Here is a 20,718-nt window from a genome sequence, read left to right as displayed (position 1 = left end):
ATCACACTATATTCACAATGAATACACGTATATTTGATGCTGTTTGAATGAAGATCATGAAACTGATTCTACATCACTATATTCACATTGAATACATGGATATTTGATGCTGTTTGAATGAAGATCATGAAACTGATTCTATATTACAATATTGACATAGAATGCACGTATATTTGATGCTGTTTGAAGGTAGATATTGAAACTGACTGTATCACACTATATTCGCATTGAATACACGTACATTTTGTAAGGTTCTTATATCCGTTTATTATCCCTAGTACAAGTTTACAAGATGACAGAGCAAAGGCAACTCCGACTTATGATTGAAAAAGCACAGGTTTATATACCAGCAAGGGGCTACAGTAGCGCACGTCATGGTGATAATTAGCATTACGCTTAGACGGCGGGAGCATGACAAGGTCGTGGCGCGATGGTTATACACCACGCGCCTTCCGTAGTTCCAAGCTACAGGGGTATAGCACTAAGCATACTTGGAGCGGCTCCCATTCAGTAGGTGATTACGTAGTACGTACACTACGCGTCGCACCTACTTCAGGGATAGTATAGGCTACCGCCTAGTGTACATAAAAGTATATATTGGATCATTACATTCCTTCCCCCTTTATCGATAAGAGTTGGTCCTCCAACTTCATACTTCATGCTAGATATTATTTATGCCTTAAGGCCTACAAATGAAGGCTAGACATTTCAATATTGTTTATACGAAGATGCTTACTTTGGTTACATATTTGCTTGAGGCTAAGTCTCCCAAACATTTGAAAATATCTAGCTTGTTTTATTATTTTTATTTATTTAAAAATTGTATTCTGAGTTCTACTTGGTGGGAAACGGCGATTCCTGTGGTTAATCTTCTTCCGATGCTGAACTGGATCCTCTCCTCCTCTTGCATCTCCTTTCTCGGTCGTAGTGTATTATCAGCGTTTTCTGGCCTTTTCTTTTCGGAGTTATGTTTCTGTTAAGGAATACTTTCGCTATTTCTTCGTTTTCGCCGATGTAATCAGTGGCGTAATTTCCTAGGCCGTCTGGTTCGTCGTATTTTTCCCCGTTTCTTAACAGTACTTCCACGATTTCAGGGTTTCCGTATCGTACGGCTACAATAAGGGCCGTTTCGCGGCGCGTCAAGGATTTTTGGTTGATGTTTACTCCGTGCAGGTATGCACTGTTGACGTACTCTTTTTTGTTATCGAATCTTGCTGTGTAGTGCAGAACGGTTTCTCCATGTTCCCTCTTCTTCATTTCTTTTCAGAAATTTTCTTAATGTGTTTCGGGGGGCGTTCATTATTTCTAAGATAAGCTGGCCTTCCTCGGCTGCTATAGTAGCCATCCTTTCGATGCGTATACTGGCTGCCTCCCCCGCGGCTAACGAAGGGATTGTTTTCAGCATGTAGTTACCGCAGCTGATAGTGATATGCGCTTCTGGGGCGTGATGGAGTCCTCTTTTTTCGTCGCCTGCGGGTGGGTCGTATTTGTCACTTCTGTATTCAGTTTCGCTCCGATCGTCGTCACTTTGAAACACACTTACTTCATCGTCATACTCGTATGGCTCAGTGTTGGAAATACTCCCAAGACTTCCTAACGTATAGTACACGTCTTCATTGTCACTGTCAGTGTTTCCCTTTGTCGTGGTGTAGTGTCCATCGTCGTACACGCTAGCCGTAGATTCTTCGCCTTCACTTGTGTTTTCGTGTTGTGATTCATCCTCACGGTGACTGTAACTTGACTGGCTTTCTTCGTGGTTGCGGTGCACGTTCGTCAGTGCTATTGTTGTTGCGGCGCTGTCTGCAGTATTTTCGGGTTCTCGATTTGCTCAATCATTTTCTTCAGCCAATCTCTATCGTCGTTACCGTTCTCTTCTATTTCGTGTTTCACTATTCCAATTTCGAGCCCTATTTCAGGTTCTGTTTCGTGCTCGATCTTTACTGTTTTCGGAGTTTCTTCGGCTTCCATCCAGTCGTTTACTAGATCTTCGATCCAGCTCGGTCGTTCTTCCTTGATTGTATTCATTTCTAGGTTGTTGGTGGAAGACATCTTTAACTTTGGATACAGTGGTTGGTCGAGGTGTAGAGTGCTTCTCTTAAGGTTTGATTTCAAACTGAAGATGGTGTCACTTCACATCATCCTTTATAGTGCCCATAGGTTTGTCGGCTTATTTCGTCATTAGCTCAGCCTTTTATCTGGGTCATCTTTTGTGTTTAAATTGGGTATCATATTAGATGTATATTAGAGCGTACTATCCTACTACAGACTTTATTTATTTTATTTCTAAAAAAATTTTTTTTTTTTAAATATATGTTTATGTACTTTTTTTTGGTGTGTTGTGTTTTTGATTTATTAGATTTTTTTCGTTATTATTATTATTATTTTTTTTTTTTTTTTTTTTTTTTTAATCCCTATGTCTGAGCTCCCCTGTGCATTTGCACAAGTTTTCCCACACCATACCGTGCCCAACAACATATGAGCATGTCGTATGGTTACCCGTGCAGGTCTGTTGTCTGCCGTTTTCCAAGCTAGATTCTTCCGTCGAGTAGATGTTTTCTTTTTCTGGTGCGCTAGGACTAGGCGATGTCTTTTCCTCCGCGGCTGATTTTCTTGAATTAATCTTTTTTATTAATCTGGGACACGGGTTGCAGGCGATAAACGCTCGAATACATATTAGGAATAATATAAATCGAATTGATGTTAGTCCTAGGATTTTACAGTGTCGAACCAAGAGAACATGTGTCCCATTTTGTTTTTTTTTCCGCTTCAGATTCTACAATATCTGACAGTGATCTTGCTTCTCCCTCTTGTAGTTTCCCAACTAAGTCATTTAGTATATTCAACTGTTCCATCTCCATAGCGTTATGGGCTGGGTGGCTTTTGAGTGTGTAATCAAAATTGTTTAAATGCAGCTCATCAAATTCCGCGATTAGATCCAGATTCGGGGTGTGGATCGTTGCTTTTTGTTTTACCCAATCACCATTGGCATCCTTATGTTCCCATGAATGTGGGTACCCATTAATATTTACTAGTTGTGTCTTCCAAAACCAATCCGAATATAGGTGAATGGACCACCCATCTTTTCGAATGGTACAGTTCAATTCCCCATACTTGAAGAACGGTTGAAAGTCGCATTTTGTTTCTTTTGCCGTAAGTAAAATCCTTTTTTGCTCACACTGCAGTAGCGTCATGGCTTGTCCAAAGCCATAAAGTCTTGAACAGGTAGGTATGCCTATGGCAGCTGCTGCTAGTAAGCCATTCGTTTGGGCTAAGATAATTGCTTGCGTTCTTTAAATCTTTGTTATTTGGCAATATACGTCTCTAATTTCTTTTGCCAACTTATTTTCGTGTTCCGTCTCTATAACTATTTTATATTGCTCATGCATTTTACTAATCTCGTACTTCAGCTGGTCGTTTTGTTCATTTGTGGATACCAGTAATTCTGGTTTTGCTTCTGGTAGCCGGTGAAATAGGACTGAAAATTTCCAGTCCTATTTCTACCGGAGAAATAGGACTGGGAGAAATAGGACTGACTTTTAAAAACTTTTATGACAGTCCTATTTCTCCTCGGCATCAGTCCTATTTCTCCTCAGAAATAGTCCTATTTCATTTATCTTGTTCCAATGGGAACGATGAGCCTCCATAACGGTAAGGCAATGTATTGCTTAAGAGCGCCGGCTTATATCCATTTCCCTTTTTAAAAAACCGATGTTGTTAACTCATTAGATAAATGGTTTACAAAACTTTTTTTCTTATCCTATTTTAATTTAAATTACAGGAGAACATGAACTATATTGTATTTAATAGAGTTCATTTAACAAAATACTATTAGACATACTACAGAAATATTTATTACTTATATTGCACATTATGTGGTCATAACCAACTTTTCCAATTGAACTAATGTTTTACTATTTCATACATCTATCGTTATATACAGCTCTTACATATTCTGATTTTGCTCTAATAGTATTTTATTAAATGAACTCTATTAGATTGGAAATAATTTATGTTCCCCAGCAATTCAAATAAAAATAGGATAAGAGATAAAAACTTTGCGACTCGGTTTTTACTCGGTTTTTTAAAAAGGGAAATGGATATAAGCCGGCACTCTTACGCAATACATTGCCTACCGGATTGGAGGCTCATCGTTCTCCTTTGAACAAGGTAAATGAAATAGGATTACTTCTGAGGAGAAATAGGACTGATGCCGAGGAGAAATAGGACTGATGCCATGGAGAAATAGGACTGTCCTAAAAGTTTTTAAAAGTCAGTCCTATTTCTCCGGTAGAATTAGGACTGGAAATTTTCAGTCCTAATAATTTTTTGTTCCTGCTGGTGGGGTGGGTGTTTCTGGGATTTCTTCGATTGGCCTTGGGGTAGTATTTTTTGTTGTAGTGGTGCTGAATGTTGTTGCGGTAACCGTTCGAGTGGTTGCTGAAGGTAATGTAGGTTTTACTGTTGGTAAGGTTGTCCTTCGCGGTTGTTTTCGTCTTGGTTGGTGTGGGCCTGGATGTCGTCGTCGTTAGCTTTGTCGTTGTTGTTGTTTTTGTGATTGTGGTCGGTTTTGTCGTTGTTGTTGGTTTCGTCGTTTGTTGTTGACATTGGTCTACTAGTCGTTGTTTGTTTAATCGTCGTTGTAGTTTTAGATGTTGTAGGACGATGCGTTGTTGTCGTAGTTGGTTTGGCGGTTGATGTGACAACTGATTTCTCTGGTGTTGTAGAGGATTCTTTTGTTTCGTTTTTGAAAATTGAGTTGATATTTTCACGTTTATTTAACGGTGGGATTGTTGGTACAGCTTTCCCGTCGAACGATTGTTGCGTATATAAAGCTATGATAGCTGATGCTGGCAAGTTTCTTATTTGGTGGGGATTTTTATGTCCTAGACTTAACTTTCCTACTTTCAGTGTCAGACATTTTCTGTCTGAGGCAGGTGAGTGTGATCCTGTTCTATCCGTTGCCATTAATTGTCCGGTGTGTTCGAATGTTCCCCATACTCAGCTAGTATTTGAACATTCCTGTAAGACTAGCATCGTTGTATTGGCCTTGATACAGTTGTTGGTATTAAAGGGTCTGATTGTGAAATCTGCTGAATATTCGAACGCTTGACCTCGTTCCATTGTCCTACTGCAGTTTGCTACTGTAGTATGAGTCTGTACCAATGGGTCATTGCTAATTAGCAATTTTTGTAGGCTTCTTTGACATCTGATCCAGTCTGGGTAACATTCTTCCAGCGTCATCATGGTGTTTGTGCCGTTGTAGGTTTTTTTGTAACGCATTTTTCATTTGGCGGTCGTCCGTTTTTTAGTAGTCCCTAGCCGATCATATCCCATATGATGTTTCCATGTCCATGGTTCAATTTAATTAAGCTTCCAAAGTTCGGCGAATTAATGGTTGTCTTTATTGCTCTTCTCTGTTCTAGTCTTATTTCCTCCAGCTCGTCGATGGATGTTTCCGGAAAATTTTCCAATACTTCTGGGTTTGTATTCAGTGTTTCAAATACCCATTGCTGGTTGTCGTCTACATCGTCAGGTCTGCTGCATTGTTGCAAGATTAAAGAGCGTTTCGTTCCTTCGTTATCTCGTAATGTGATGCATAGGTGTTTTTCCATTGATATTAGCTGGTGGTTTTTTGTATCGAATATCCAGCGCGACGTCCGTTCACCACACTGTCCCGTAATGATGGTGTTTATCTCCGATGTCGTTATACACGTGGTGGTTCTTCTGATTCGTAAGGTTTGATCCATTAGGTACTCGAAGTCTGTTCCGTAAGGTAATTTTTCGTCTATGTCGAATTGGTTATGAATGGTCACTTGTTTTTGGGTGTACATTATCTTGATGTAAACGATTGAATCTTGTTCGCGTATTACGCCGTTTTCTTCTATCTTTGTTATTTTTGGATGTCAAAATGAATCCATCCCCAAGCATAAGAGATGCTGTAGAGTCGTTTTCCCAATTCTGCTTCTGCGAGTGGATCGTTTAAAATGAATTCGACTTCTTGCTTTATGGATCTTTTTGTTTTGCTTTTCCTCGGTTCTGCAAATTCATTGCATGACCATGAGTCGATATTGGTTTGATTTTTACAAGAGGGTAGGGTGTTTTTATGTATTTTGTATAATTCTCTTGTTGTATCGGCCGGGAATATCAAAAAGGTTAGGGGGATGCCGACTACTTTAAAGCTGGGTTGAGCTAGTTCTTTATTATTATTATCAGGGGTATTAAAAAATGATATTTCAATTTGTCTACTGGTATCTAAGAGTCTACTGGCATTTACGATTTCTGTGGTCTGGGTCAATTCTAGGTATCCTACTCCTTTAAGGATTATTTGGGAATTTGAGACATTACTTGTTTTATCTCCCCATACTATTGTATTATGGTTTTGAATGATTTGGCCGTCTTGTTGGGTAGCATTTAAATATTCAAAGAGGCTTTCTATGGGGCTTTCAGGGGTTTCTTGTCTTAAGGTTATCTCTTCTGCAAGGCAATTTAGTGCACGATATTCTTTTATTGCGTACCACGCACCCTCTCCTGTAGGGGTTGCAGTGAAACTTAATGAGGTTGGAGTGGCCTGCATTACATTGCCTCCGCATTTTTTATCGTTAACCATTTCCCAACATTCTAACGGTGAAATCAGTTTGGTTTCTTGGAAGAAAACGGTATCGAATGATCCAACCCAAAAGGATCCTGTAATTTTTTTTGTCCAAGTCCATCCCTTCCATGCTTTAATGGGTTTTTGTTTTGTCATTAGGGTATAACTAGTGGGGAAACGTGGGAAATGTAGTCTGGTTTCGACATTTTCCTTATCGCAATAATAGGGTGAACTTATATCCAGTATGCCTCTTGTTTTCACATTCTTACAATCGCATACGGACACGTAAAGTGTTTGGGAAGTTTCAAGGGTATCTAACACGTAAATTACTAGTAGGGTTATCTCCATCTGTTATAGAAAAAGTAATTTTTATTACTACAGGTTTTTTTTTTTTTAGTTTTGCTTAATAGTTCTTTTCCTAAGATTATAGCGGGCATTTCTCGAATTGGTTGGGGTGCTTGGTTCGGCATAGGACAACCTTTGGTCTATGATCAGGGGTAAAGGATTCGTGGGGTTCGTTTCACTATTCAAATTTAAGGGGCCAGTCTCTGTTGTTACATTTTTACGTGGTCTTCCAGGACCTCTTTTGATTTTACTTTCGATTTTCACGTTTGGATTTAGTATGTCTGTGGTGTTAGGTACACTTTCTCGTGGGGTATAGAGTTTCAGGCGATTAGAGTGAACGGTTGCTTTTTTGTTTTTTGTTATTAATGTTTTCGACTTCGTAATTTATGTCTGAGAAGTTTCGTATGATTCGGAACGGTCCGTTCCATCTGTTAATGAATTTACCTGCTGATGGTGGTGCTTTTAGCATTACTAAGTCACCAGTTTTATACTTAATTCCTTTTGCTCTTTCATCGTAGTATCCTTTCTGTTTAGTTTGTGCTTTGAAGAGGTGACTTCTTGCGAGATCTTGAGCGTTTCTCCATTTTTGGTAGTATAATTCTCTACTGCCTTCGTCGTGCTCGAAGTACCGATTTATTTTTATGTCGTTAGGTAGAATTGGTTCTCTTCCGAAGAAAAGGTAAAATGGGGTGTCCTTCAGCGTAGCTTGCTGTGATGTGTTGTACGCTAAGGTAACAAATGGTAGGTATTTGTCCCACTCTTCTGGTTCATCTACTACGTATCAAGCTAGCATATCGCACAGCGTTCTGTTGAATCTTTCTACTAGTCCGTCGGTTTGCGGGTGGTAGGCGGTAGATCTCATCTGCTTGATTTTAAAGAGCTTACACATCTCTTGAACAAGACTCGAAAGGAAATTCGTTCCTTGGTCGGTTAGCACAATCTCTGGTGCCCCATATTTCGTTATCACATTATTTACCATAATGGATGTGATTGTTTGGGCTGTTTGGTTTTTCATTGGAAATGCAAAAAAGAAACGACTGGCATAATCAGATATAACTAGAATATACTTATATCCCTTCGTACTTTCTTGAATTGGTCCTACGATATCCATTGCAATGCGTTGCCATACTCTGTCAACTGGTGGCAGAGGTTGCAATGGTGCTATCGTTGTGCCGAAGGCTTTACGCCTTGCACATCTTAAGCAACTGTTAACGTGTGTCGTAACGTCTGTTTTCATATTTGGCCAAGAATATTGTCTTTGTAGTCTCGCTTAAGTTTTCGTAATTTCTAAGTGTCCTGCTAGCATGTGAACATGATTTTCTTCCATTATTTCTTTTATTTTACTTCCTGGTACCACTAATCTTCCATATTTGTCTATTAATTCACCTTTCTCATTTGTCTTACATCCATTTATATCCTCTGTCTTTCTGCTTCTCTGTTTCTTTACATTGATCAAATTCTCTATAATTCTTTTGCAATAGTCATCGTTATGCTGTAATCGAACCCATTCGCTCTCTTCCTGCTTAATTTCGTGTTTAATCTCTCTTGTGTCTATACTAGCTATAGTTCCTACCGGAGTGTGACTTAGAGTATCCGCATTTTGGTGCGATTTACCTGGTCGATACCCAATTACGATGTCATATTCTTGGATTTTGAGTGCCCATCTAGCTAGTCGTCCTGCTGGTTCTGTCTTACTCATTAACCATTCTAAGGGTGGATGGTCGATGTATACTGTAAATTTACGTCCGTATAGGTAGGTTCGGAAAACGTCGATTGCATGAACGATCGCATAAGCTTCCTTCTCTATGGTGGACCACTTGGCTTCGCGGTCATTCAGATGTTTGGAACTGTATGCAATGGCGACTTCTGTGCCGTCTGATTCACTGAGAACTGGTTCGGTAGTCTCACCTGAATCCGCTGATTGAGGTAGAGATTGTACTTGTGCCAAGACTGCTCCTATCCCATAACCTGATGCATCCGTGTAAATGATAAAGTCTCGAGAAAAATCCGGATAACTCAGGATAGGTCTAGTGATGAGACAGTTCTTTATACAATTAAAGGCGTCCCTTTCTGACTCTCCCCATTTCCATTCAGCTTTCTTTTTAGTAAGCGCAGTCATATATTTTTTTGGCGGACGGTTTTAACATAAAATTTTAAAAAATTTTAATTCTTTTATTACAAATTCAACAAAATTTAGTTCCTTTGTATAACAATAATAATGAATTATAATAATAGAACAATAACAAAGGAACTAAATTTTGTTGAATTTAATAAAGCTTTAGCTAAAAGTTTTAATAACAGCTTTCCACCGTCCGCCATTGTTTGTGGCGTCCTGACGCTAGATTTGGCTTCAAAATGCCGTTCCCTAAAGAAAATAACAATAGACTTATTGTTTCGTATAGTTTGATCTATGGAGTGATCAGTGATAATGTTGAGAGATCAAGGTAAATAATAATAAAGTTTAAAGGTTATAATATGAGAGACAGTTTTTGTAAATAGAAAAAGAGAAAACAAGAACTTGAAAGTGACGTCTAAACAAAATTTGTAGGAAATGAGGACCCTAAAAATCAAGAGCCTTATAAAACGCGAGGGTCCATTGACATCGTCGCTCTTAAAAAGCAACTCTCTCCTGAAGAGTTTTTCATTGCTAGCTTATTGACCAACATTCCAACTGAAAGTGTATCTACAGTTGACGATCTCAATAGCAATAAGGTTGGTGTTGAACAAGAAGAATGTCTAGCAGCTAACACCTCACACTTAACAGGTATGTGTTAATCTTTACGTTTAAGGAAGACTGGCCAGCTTATTCCATCTAGTTTCAGGGAAAAGGCAGGATTTGTCTAATAGGACAATGAAAACCAAACTTTAAAAAAATTAGAAAAATAGAAGAAGAAGAAATTAAAAAAGAAAAATAACAAGAAGTGGTCCTGAATTGCTAAACTTGCACAAGCCACCGAGGCAGCATCAGTGTCATCAACCTCTGATCCGACAGAGTTTGTCAAAACAGGTATTCCTGAACCAAGACCAACAAGTACACTGCTAACACAAATTTTCAACAGTGAAGGCTGCCTAGTATTCAGCTAATTTGATTTAGGAGAACTATCTTATCCCTCACCCATTCTGAACAAGACCACTTTAGATTCAAAAGTGGCAACGATAAAAAAAAACTCAAAGCCAAAGTGAAAATCTTGGATGGCCAAACTGAAGTTGAATGCAAGAAGTATTGAAGAGAAACAGGCATGAAAAGGTGCTCTGCAAAGAGCAGAAGGTTTTCAGGTAAACTTTCAATTTGACAAACATATTTTTAAGATTTTAAATAATTTAACCTTTCTGTATTGCAATAGGTGAAAAACAATGTGGAATTGCTTGCTAAATCTATCAAGAAACAAGATGAAATCAAATCAAATTGTAAAAGAAGTTGGCTGAACGCATCGAAGAATAGGAAAAGAGAAAGGAATAACAACAGAAAACGAGAAAAGCCAACATTAAGAAAAAGAAAACTGAAAAGAAAGAACATAAACCGAATGAACACCGCACACTTAACAGGTATGTCTAACATTTACATTTAAGGAAGACCGGCCAGTTTATTCCATTGATTTTCAGAGAAAAAGCTGGAATTGTCTGATAAGACAACGAAAATCAAACTTTAACGGAAGTTAGAGGGAATGAAGAAGAAATTAAAAAGGAAAAGTAAGAAGAAGAGGGTCCTGAATTGCCAAACATGCTCGAGCCACCAAGGCAGCATCTGTGTCATCAACCTCTGGTCTTTCAGAGTTTGTTAAAACAGAAATTCCTGAAGCAAGACTAGCAAGTACACTGCCAACACCGATTTTTAACAGTGGAGGCTGCCTAGTTTCCGGCAAATTTGACTTTGGAGAACTATCTAATTCCTCACCCATTCTGAATAAGACCACTTTAGATCCAGAAGTGGCAACGATTAAAATGAAAGAAAATAAAACTTAAACCAAAAATGAAAATCTTGGTAGGCCAAGCTGAAGTTGAAAATGCAAGAAGTATTGAAGAGAAACAGGCACGAAATGGTGCTCTGCAAATAGCTGAAGGTTTTCAGGTAAACTTTCAATTTGACAAAAATATTTGTAAGATCTTGAAAACTTTTAACCTTTCTGTATTGCAATAGGTAAAAGACTATGTGGAATTGCTTGCCAAACCAATTAATGAACGAGATCAAATCAAATCAGAGAGTAACAAAAATTGCGCTGAACGAATCGAAGAAAAGGAAAAGAGAAAGGAATAACAACAGAAAAGGAGAAAAGCCAACATTAAGAAAAAGAAAACTGAAAAGAAAGAACATAAAGTGAATAAACTAAAGAAAAAAGGCAAATTTATCGCATGAAAGACTGATACTGACTGATGGATCAGCTAAACTTGTGTTCTTTCATGTGCAGCCATGTCGTGATAGTTTTTTAGAAAAATACACTGATATGCCTTCCATGATCGTGGAAAATTTGAAGAAAAAAAATCTTAGATTCAATTTAAAAGGTTTAGTGTCTTCACTAATAAGAGACTCATAAAAAAAAATCCGTCGTAGTAGAAAATTGATTTGTCATTATTAGTAGCTTTGCTAACGTAAAGTGTAAAGCTTCCTTATATCTCAATGTAGTATGTGATGTGTAATTAGGTAATCAATAGCTGCTTGAAAATGTACAAAAGGTGAAAACAGGACACGAAGAACGAACAAAATCATTTATAGCAGTAGGTTATGATTTTAATATATTTATTGGGCTCTTTGTAATTGTTAAAAGAATGGAAAATGTATAAAGAATAAATAGTATTAGAATCAATATTGAATTACAATAGTCTTTGTTTTGGTCCTTGCCTCAGACGATAGTTCAAGTTTGTACTATTATTCCTATAAACATTATTTATCAAATGTTAATAATAATAAACTAGTCTTCGTGGTAACATATATTTTTGTTTCCCAGCAACCACAAAAGCCCCGCGGAACTCATTCAGTTTCCTTATTCACAACGAATCAGTGGTCTTTACCTATGGCATAAGTATCGACAAAGGGAAGTTATAAGGGAGATGGACTGGGGGTTGGGGGAATAATCAAAGAGGGTGGACAGAACAAGGCTAAGTGCGAAAAACATTAATTTCTTGTATTATATTAAAAAAAGCCGATAGTAGTTCAATAAACAAAAATTGTGAAAAATGAACTTTATTTAACGGGATATTAGCAATATATCAATACTAGCATATTACGAAATCAGATTGCTAACGAATAAATAATCAAAGATTAACTAACGTACATACGCTAACATTGTTTGATCTCGGCAAACCTTATAGAAGGTAACGGTTTCAGCAACCTATGTACATTCCACTTTCCACGGAAAAGGAGGTTGGAAATATATTTTGAAAATAAATATAAAGTTTGTGGGAACATGGAAATTAAACGGAGAAAAAGGCCCAGTCCAATGGAGAAAAAGGCCCACTTTTGAATTTGGAAAAAAGTGGGCCTTTTTCGTCTGGGCCTTTTTCGCGGGCCTTTTTCGTCTGGGCCTTTTTCGTCTGGGCCTTTTTCTCAGACCTCCGCTTCTATAACAGTATATTCACATTGAATACACGTATATTTGATGCTGTTTGAATGTAGATCATGAAACTGATTCTATAACACTATATTCACATTAAATACACGTATATTTGATGCTGTTTGAATGTAGATATTGAAACTCACTGTATCACACTATATTCACATTGAAAACACGTATATTTGATGCTGTTTGAATGTAGATATTGAAACTCACTGTATCACACTATATTCACATTGAATACACGTATATTTGATGCTGTTTGAATGTAGATCATGAAACTGATTCTATAACACTATATTCACATTGAATACACGTTATATTTGATGCTGTTTGAATGTAGATCATGAAACTGATTCTATAACACTATATTCACATTGAATACACGTATATTTGATGCTGTTTGAATGTAGATCATAAACTGATTTATAACACTATATTCACATTGAATACACGTATATTTGATGCTGTTTGAATGTAGATATTGAAACTCACTGTATCACACTATATTCACATTGAATACACGTATATTTGATGCTGTTTGAATGTAGATATTGAAACTCACTGTATCACACTATATTCACATTGAATACACGTATATTTGATGCTGTTTAAATTTAGATAATGAAACTGCTTCTATAACAGTATATTCACATTGAATACACGTATATTTGATGCTGTTTGAATGTAGATCATGAAACTGATTCTATAACACTATATTCACATTGAATACACGTATATTTGATGCTGTTTGAATGTAGATATTGAAACTCACTGTATCACACTATATTCACATTGAATACACGTATATTTGATGCTGTTTGAATGTAGATATTGAAACTCACTGTATCACACTATATTCACATTGAATACACGTATATTTGATGCTGTTTGAATGTAGATATTGAAACTCACTGTTTCACACTATATCCTCATTGAATACACGTATATTTGATGCTGTTTGAATGTAGATCATAAACTGATTCTATAACACTATATTCACATTGAATACACGTATATTTGATGCTGTTTGAATGTAGATCATAAACTGATTCTATGACACTATATTCACATTGAATACACGTATATTTGATGCTGTTTGAATGTAGATATTGAAACTCACTGTATCACACTATATTCACATTGAATACACGTATATTTGATGCTGTTTAAATGTAGATAATGAAACTGCTTCTATAACAGTATATTCACATTGAATACACGTATATTTGATGCTGTTTGAATGTAGATCATGAAACTGATTCTATAACACTATATTCACATTGAATACACGTATATTTGATGCTGTTTGAATGTAGATATTGAAACTCACTGTATCACACGATATTCACATTGAATACACGTATATTTGATGCTGATATTTTGATTCATGAATAGATTTGTTGCTGTTTGAATGTAGATCATAAACTGATTCTATAACACTATATTCACATTGAATACACGTATATTTGATGCTGTTTGAATGTAGATATTGAAACTCACTGTATCACACTATATTCACATTGAATACACGTATATTTGATGCTGTTTGAATGTAGATCATAAACTGATTCTATAACACTATATTCACATTGAATACACATATATTTGATGCTGTTTGAATGTAGATATTGAAACTCACTGTATCACACTATATTCACATTGAATACACGTATATTTGATGCTGTTTGAATGTAGATCATAAACTGATTCTATAACACTATATTCACATTGAATACACGTATATTTGATGCTGTTTGAATGTAGATATTGAAACTCACTGTATCACACTATATTAACATTGAATACACGTATATTTGATGCTGTTTGAATGTAGATATTGAAACTCACTGTATCACACTATATTCACATTGAATACACGTATATTTGATGCTGTTTGAATGTAGATATTGAAACTCACTGTATCACACTATATTCACATTAAATACACGTATATTTGATGCTGTTTGAATGTAGATATTGAAACTCACTGTATCACACTATATTCACATTGAATACACGTATATTTGATGCTGTTTGAATGTAGATATTGAAACTCACTGTATCACACTATATTCACATTGAATACACGTATATTTGATGCTGTTTGAATGTAGATCATGAAACTGATTCTATAACACTATATTCACATTGAATACACGTATATTTGATGCTGTTTGAATGTAGATATTGAAACTCACTGTATCACACGATATTCACATTGAATACACGTATATTTGATGCTGTTTGAATGTAGATATTGAAACTCACTGTATCACACTATATTCACATTGAATACACGTATATTTGATGCTGTTTGAATGTAGATATTGAAACTCACTGTTTCACACTATATCCTCATTGAATACACGTATATTTGATGCTGTTTGAATGTAGATCATAAACTGATTCTATAACACTATATTCACATTGAATACACGTATATTTGATGCTGTTTGAATGTAGATCATAAACTGATTCTATGACACTATATTCACATTGAATACACGTATATTTGATGCTGTTTGAATGTAGATATTGAAACTCACTGTATCACACTATATTCACATTGAATACACGTATATTTGATGCTGTTTAAATGTAGATAATGAAACTGCTTCTATAACACTATATTCACATTGAATACACGTATATTTGATGCTGTTTAAATGTAGATAATGAAACTGCTTCTATAACAGTATATTCACATTGAATACACTTATATTTGATGCTGTTTGAATGTAGATATTGAAACTCACTGTATCACACTATATTCACATTGAATACACGTATATTTGATACTGTTTGAATGTAGATCATGAAACTGATTCTATAACACCATATTCACATTGAATACACGTATATTTGATGCTGTTTGAATGTAGATATGGTAACTTATTGTATCACACTATATTCACATTGAATACACGTATATTTGATGCTGTTTGAATGTAGATATTGAAACTGATTCTATAACAGTATATTCACATTGAATACACGTATATTTGATGCTGTTTGAATGTAGATATTGAAACTCACTGTATTACACTATATTCACATTGAATACGTATATTTGATGCTGTTTGAATGTAGATCATGAAACTGATTCTATAACACTATATTCACATTGAATACACGTATATTTGATGCTGTTTGAATGTAGATATTGAAACTCACTGTATCACACTATATTCACATTGAAAACACGTATATTTGATGCTGTTTGAATGTAGATATTGAAACTGATTGTATCACACTATATTCACATTGAATACACGTATATTTGATGCTGTTTGAATGTAGATATTGAAACTCACTGTATCACACTATATTCACATGGAATACACGTATATTTTATGCTGTTTGAATGTAGATATTGAAACTGATTCTATAACAGTATATTCACATTGAATACACGTATATTTGATGCTGTTTGAATCTAGATATTGAAACTGATTCTATAACACTATATTCACATTGAATACACGTATATTTGATGCTGTTTGAATGTAGATATTGAAACTCACTGTATCATACTATATTCACATTGAAAACACGTATATTTGATGCTGTTTGAATGTAAATATTGAAACTCACTGTATCATACTATATTCACATTGAATACACGTATATTTAATGCTGTTTCAATGTAGATATTGAAACTCACTGTATTACACTATATTCACATTGAATACACGTATATTTGATGCTGTTTGAATGTAGATATTGAAACTGATTCTATAACACTATATTCAAATTGAATACACGTATATTTGATGCTGTTTGAATGTAGATATTGAAACTGATTGTATAACACTATATTCACATTGAATACACGTATATTTGATGCTGTTTGAATGTAGATCATAAACTGATTCTATAACACTATATTCACATTGAATACACATATATTTTATGCTGTTTGAATGTAGATATTGAAACTGATTCTATAACACTATATTCACATTGACTACACGTATATTTGATGCTGTTTGAATCTAGATATTGAAACTGATTCTATAACACTATATTCACATTGAATACACGTATATTTGATGCTGTTTGAATGTAGATATTGAAACTCACTATATCACACTATATTCACATTGAATACACGTATATTTGATGCTGTTTGAACGTAGATATTGAAACTGATTCTATAACACTATATTCACATTGAATACACGTATATTTGATGCTGTTTGAATGTAGATATTGAAACTCACTGTATCACACTATATTCACATTGAATACACGTATAATTGATGCTGTTTGAATGTAGATATTGAAACTCACTGTATCACACTATATTCACATTGAATACACATATATTTGATGCTGTTTCAATGTAGATATTGAAACTCACTGTATCACACTATATTCACATGGAATACACGTATATTTGATGCTGTTTAAATGTAGATAATGAAACTGCTTCTATAACAGTATATTCACATTGAATACGTATATTTGATGCTGTTTGAATGTAGATATTGAAACTCACTGTATCACACTATATTCACATTGAATACACGTATATTTGATGCTGTTTGAATGTAGATATTTACACTCACTGTATCACACTATATTCACATTGAATACACGTATATTTGATGCTGTTTGAATGTAGATATTGAAACTCACTGTATCACACTATATTCACATTGAATACGTATATTTGATGCTGTTTGAATGTAGATCATTGAAACTGATTTTATAACACTATATTCACATTGAATACACGTATATTTGATGCTGTTTCAATGTAGATATTGAAACTCACTGTATTACACTATATTCACATTGAATACACGTATATTTCATGCTGTTTGAATGTAGATATTGAAACTGATTCTGTAACACTATATTCACATTAAATACACGTATATTTGATGCTGTTTGAATTTAGATAATGAAACTGATTCTATCACACTATATTCACATTGAATACACGTATATTTGATGCTGTTTGAATGTAGATCATAAACTGATTCTGTGACACTATATTCACATTGAATACACGTATATTTGATGCTGTTTGAATGTAGATATTGAAACTGATTCTATAACACTATATTCATATTGAATACACGTATATTTGATGCTGTTTGAATGTATATATTGAAACTCATTATATAACATATGTATTAACATTGAATACATTTATATTTGATGCTGTTTTGAATGTAGATATTGTATCACACTATATTCACATTGAATACGTATATTTGATGCTGTTTGAATGTAGATATTGAAACTCACTCTATCACACTATATTCACATTGAATACACGTATATTTGATGCTGTTTGAATGTAGATATTGAAACTGATTCAATAACATTATATTCACATTGAATACACGTATATTTGATGCTGTTTGAATGTAGATATGGAAACTTATTGTATCACACTATATTCACATTGAATACACTTATATTTGATGCTGTTTGAATTTAGATAATGAAACTCACTGTATAACACTATATTCACATTGAATACACGTATATTTGATGCTGTTTGAATGTAGATATTGAAACTCAATTCAATAACAGTATATTCACATTGAATACACGTATATTTGATGATGTTTGAATGTAGATATTGAAACTCACTGTATCACACGATATTCACATTGAATACACGTATATTTGATGCTGTTTGAATGTAGATATTGACACTGATGTATCACACTATATTCACATTGAATACACGTATATTTGATGCTGTTTGAATGTAGATATTGAAACTCATTTATAACACTATATCCTCATTGAATACACGTATATTTGATGCGGTTTGAATGTAGATATTGAAACTGATTCTATAACACTATATTCACATTGAATACACGTATATTTTATGCTGTTTGAATCTAGATATTGAAACTGATTCAATAACACTATATTCACATTGAATACACGTATATTTGATGCTGTTTAAATGTAGATATAAACTGATTCTATAACACTATATTCACATTGAATACACGTATATTTGATGCTGTTTGAATGTAGATATTGAAACTGATTGTATCACACTATATTCACATTGAATACACGTATATTTGATGCTGTTTAAATGTAGATAATGAAACTGATTCTATAACAGTATATTCACATTGAATACACGTATATTTGATGTTGTTTGAATGTAGATATTGAAACTCACTGTATAACACTATATTCACATTGAATACACGTATATTTGATGCTGTTTGAATGTAGATATTGAAACTCACTGTATCACACTATATTCACATTGAATACACGTATATTTGATGCTGTTTGAATGTAGATCATAAACTGATTCTATGACACTATATTCACATTGAATACACGTATATTTGATGCTGTTTGAATGTAGATATTGAAACTGATTGTATCACACTATATTCACATTGAATACACGTATATTTGATGCTGTTTGAATGTAGATATTAAAACTCACTGTATCACACTATATTCACATTGAATACACGTATATTTGATGCTGTTTGAATGTAGATATTGAAACTCACTGTATCACACTATATTCACATTGAATACACGTATATTTGATGCTGTTTGAATGTAGATCATGAAACTGATTCTATAACATTATATTCACATTGAATACACGTATATTTGATGCTGTTTGAATGTAGATATTGAAACTCACTGTATCACACTATATTCACATTGAATACACGTATATTTGATGCTGTTTGAATGTAGATATTGAAACTCACTGTATCACACTATATTCACATTGAATACACGTATATTTGATGCTGTTTGAATGTAGATATTGAAACTGACTATATAACACGATATTCACATTGAATACACGTATATTTGATGCTGTTTGAAAGTAGATATTGAAACTCACTGTATCACACGATTTACATTGAATACACGTATATTTGATACTGTTTGAATGTAGATATTGAAACTCACTGTATCACACTATATTCACATTGAATACACGTATATTTCATGCTGTTTGAATGTAGATATTGAAACTCACTGTTTCAATACTATATTCACATTGAATACACGTATATTTGATACTGTTTGAATGTAGATCATGAAACTAATTCTATAACACTATATTCATTGAATACACGTATATTTGATGCACTGATTCAATAACCTCATTGAATACACGTATATTTGATGCTGTTTGAATGTAGATCATAAACTGATTCTATAACACTATATTCACATTGAATACACGTATATTTGATGCTGTTTGAATGTAGATCATAAACTGATTCTATGACACTATATTCACATTGAATACACGTATATTTGATGTTTGAATGTAGATATTGAAACTCATTCTATAACACTATATTCACATTGAATACACGTATATTTGATGCTGTTTAAATGTAGATAATGAAACTGATTCTATAACAGTATATTCACATTGAATACACGTATATTTGATGCTGTCTGAATGTAGATATTGAAACTCACTGTATCACACTATATTCACATTGAATACACGTATATTTGATGCTGTTTGAATTTAGATATTGAAACTCACTGTATCACACTATATTCACATTGAATACACGTTTATTTGATGCTGTTTGAATGTAGATCATGAAACTGATTCTATAACACTATATTCACATTGAATACACGTATATTTGATGCTGTTTGAATGTAGATATTGAAACTCACTGTATCACACTATATTCACATTGAATACACGTATATTTGATGCTGTTTGAATGCAGATATTGAAACTCACTGTATCACACTATATTCACATTGAATAAACGTATATTTGATGCTGTTTGAATGTAGATATTGAAACTCACTGTATCACACTATATTCACATTGAATACACGTATATTTGATGCTGTTTGAATATAGATCATAAACTGATTCTATGACACTATATTCACATTGAATACACGTATATTTGATGCTGTTTGAATGTAGATAAGGAAACTCACTGTATCACACTATATACAAATTGAATACAGGTATATTTGATGCTGTTTGAATATAGATCATAAACTGATTCTATGACACTATATTCACATTGAATACACGTATATTTGATGCTGTTTGAATGTAGATCATGAAACTGACTGTATCACACTATATTCACATTGAATACACGTATATTTGATGCTGTTTGAATGTAGATCATCAAAACTGAATCAATAACACTATATTCACATTGAATACGCGTATATTTGATGCTGTTTGAATTTAGATATTGAAACTGATTCTGT

At 34.2% G+C, this 20,718-nt stretch overlaps 1 long non-coding RNA gene across 1 annotated transcript; it reads left to right on the top strand.

The window, feature by feature from the left end:
• The first annotated feature begins 10,304 nt into the window (after nt 1-10,304).
• Nucleotides 10,305-11,408, top strand: LOC132087826 (uncharacterized). Its single transcript, XR_009420656.1, has 3 exons — nt 10,305-10,480; nt 10,538-11,003; nt 11,073-11,408. It is a non-coding gene; the product is annotated as an uncharacterized LOC132087826 (long non-coding RNA).
• The last annotated feature ends 9,310 nt before the right edge of the window (nt 11,409-20,718 follow it).

Source organism: Daphnia carinata, chromosome 3 (assembly GCF_022539665.2).
Source record: "Daphnia carinata strain CSIRO-1 chromosome 3, CSIRO_AGI_Dcar_HiC_V3, whole genome shotgun sequence".
NCBI classification, from domain to species: Eukaryota; Metazoa; Arthropoda; class Branchiopoda; order Diplostraca; family Daphniidae; genus Daphnia; species Daphnia carinata.
This window is presented reverse-complemented; position numbering and strand designations above follow the sequence as displayed.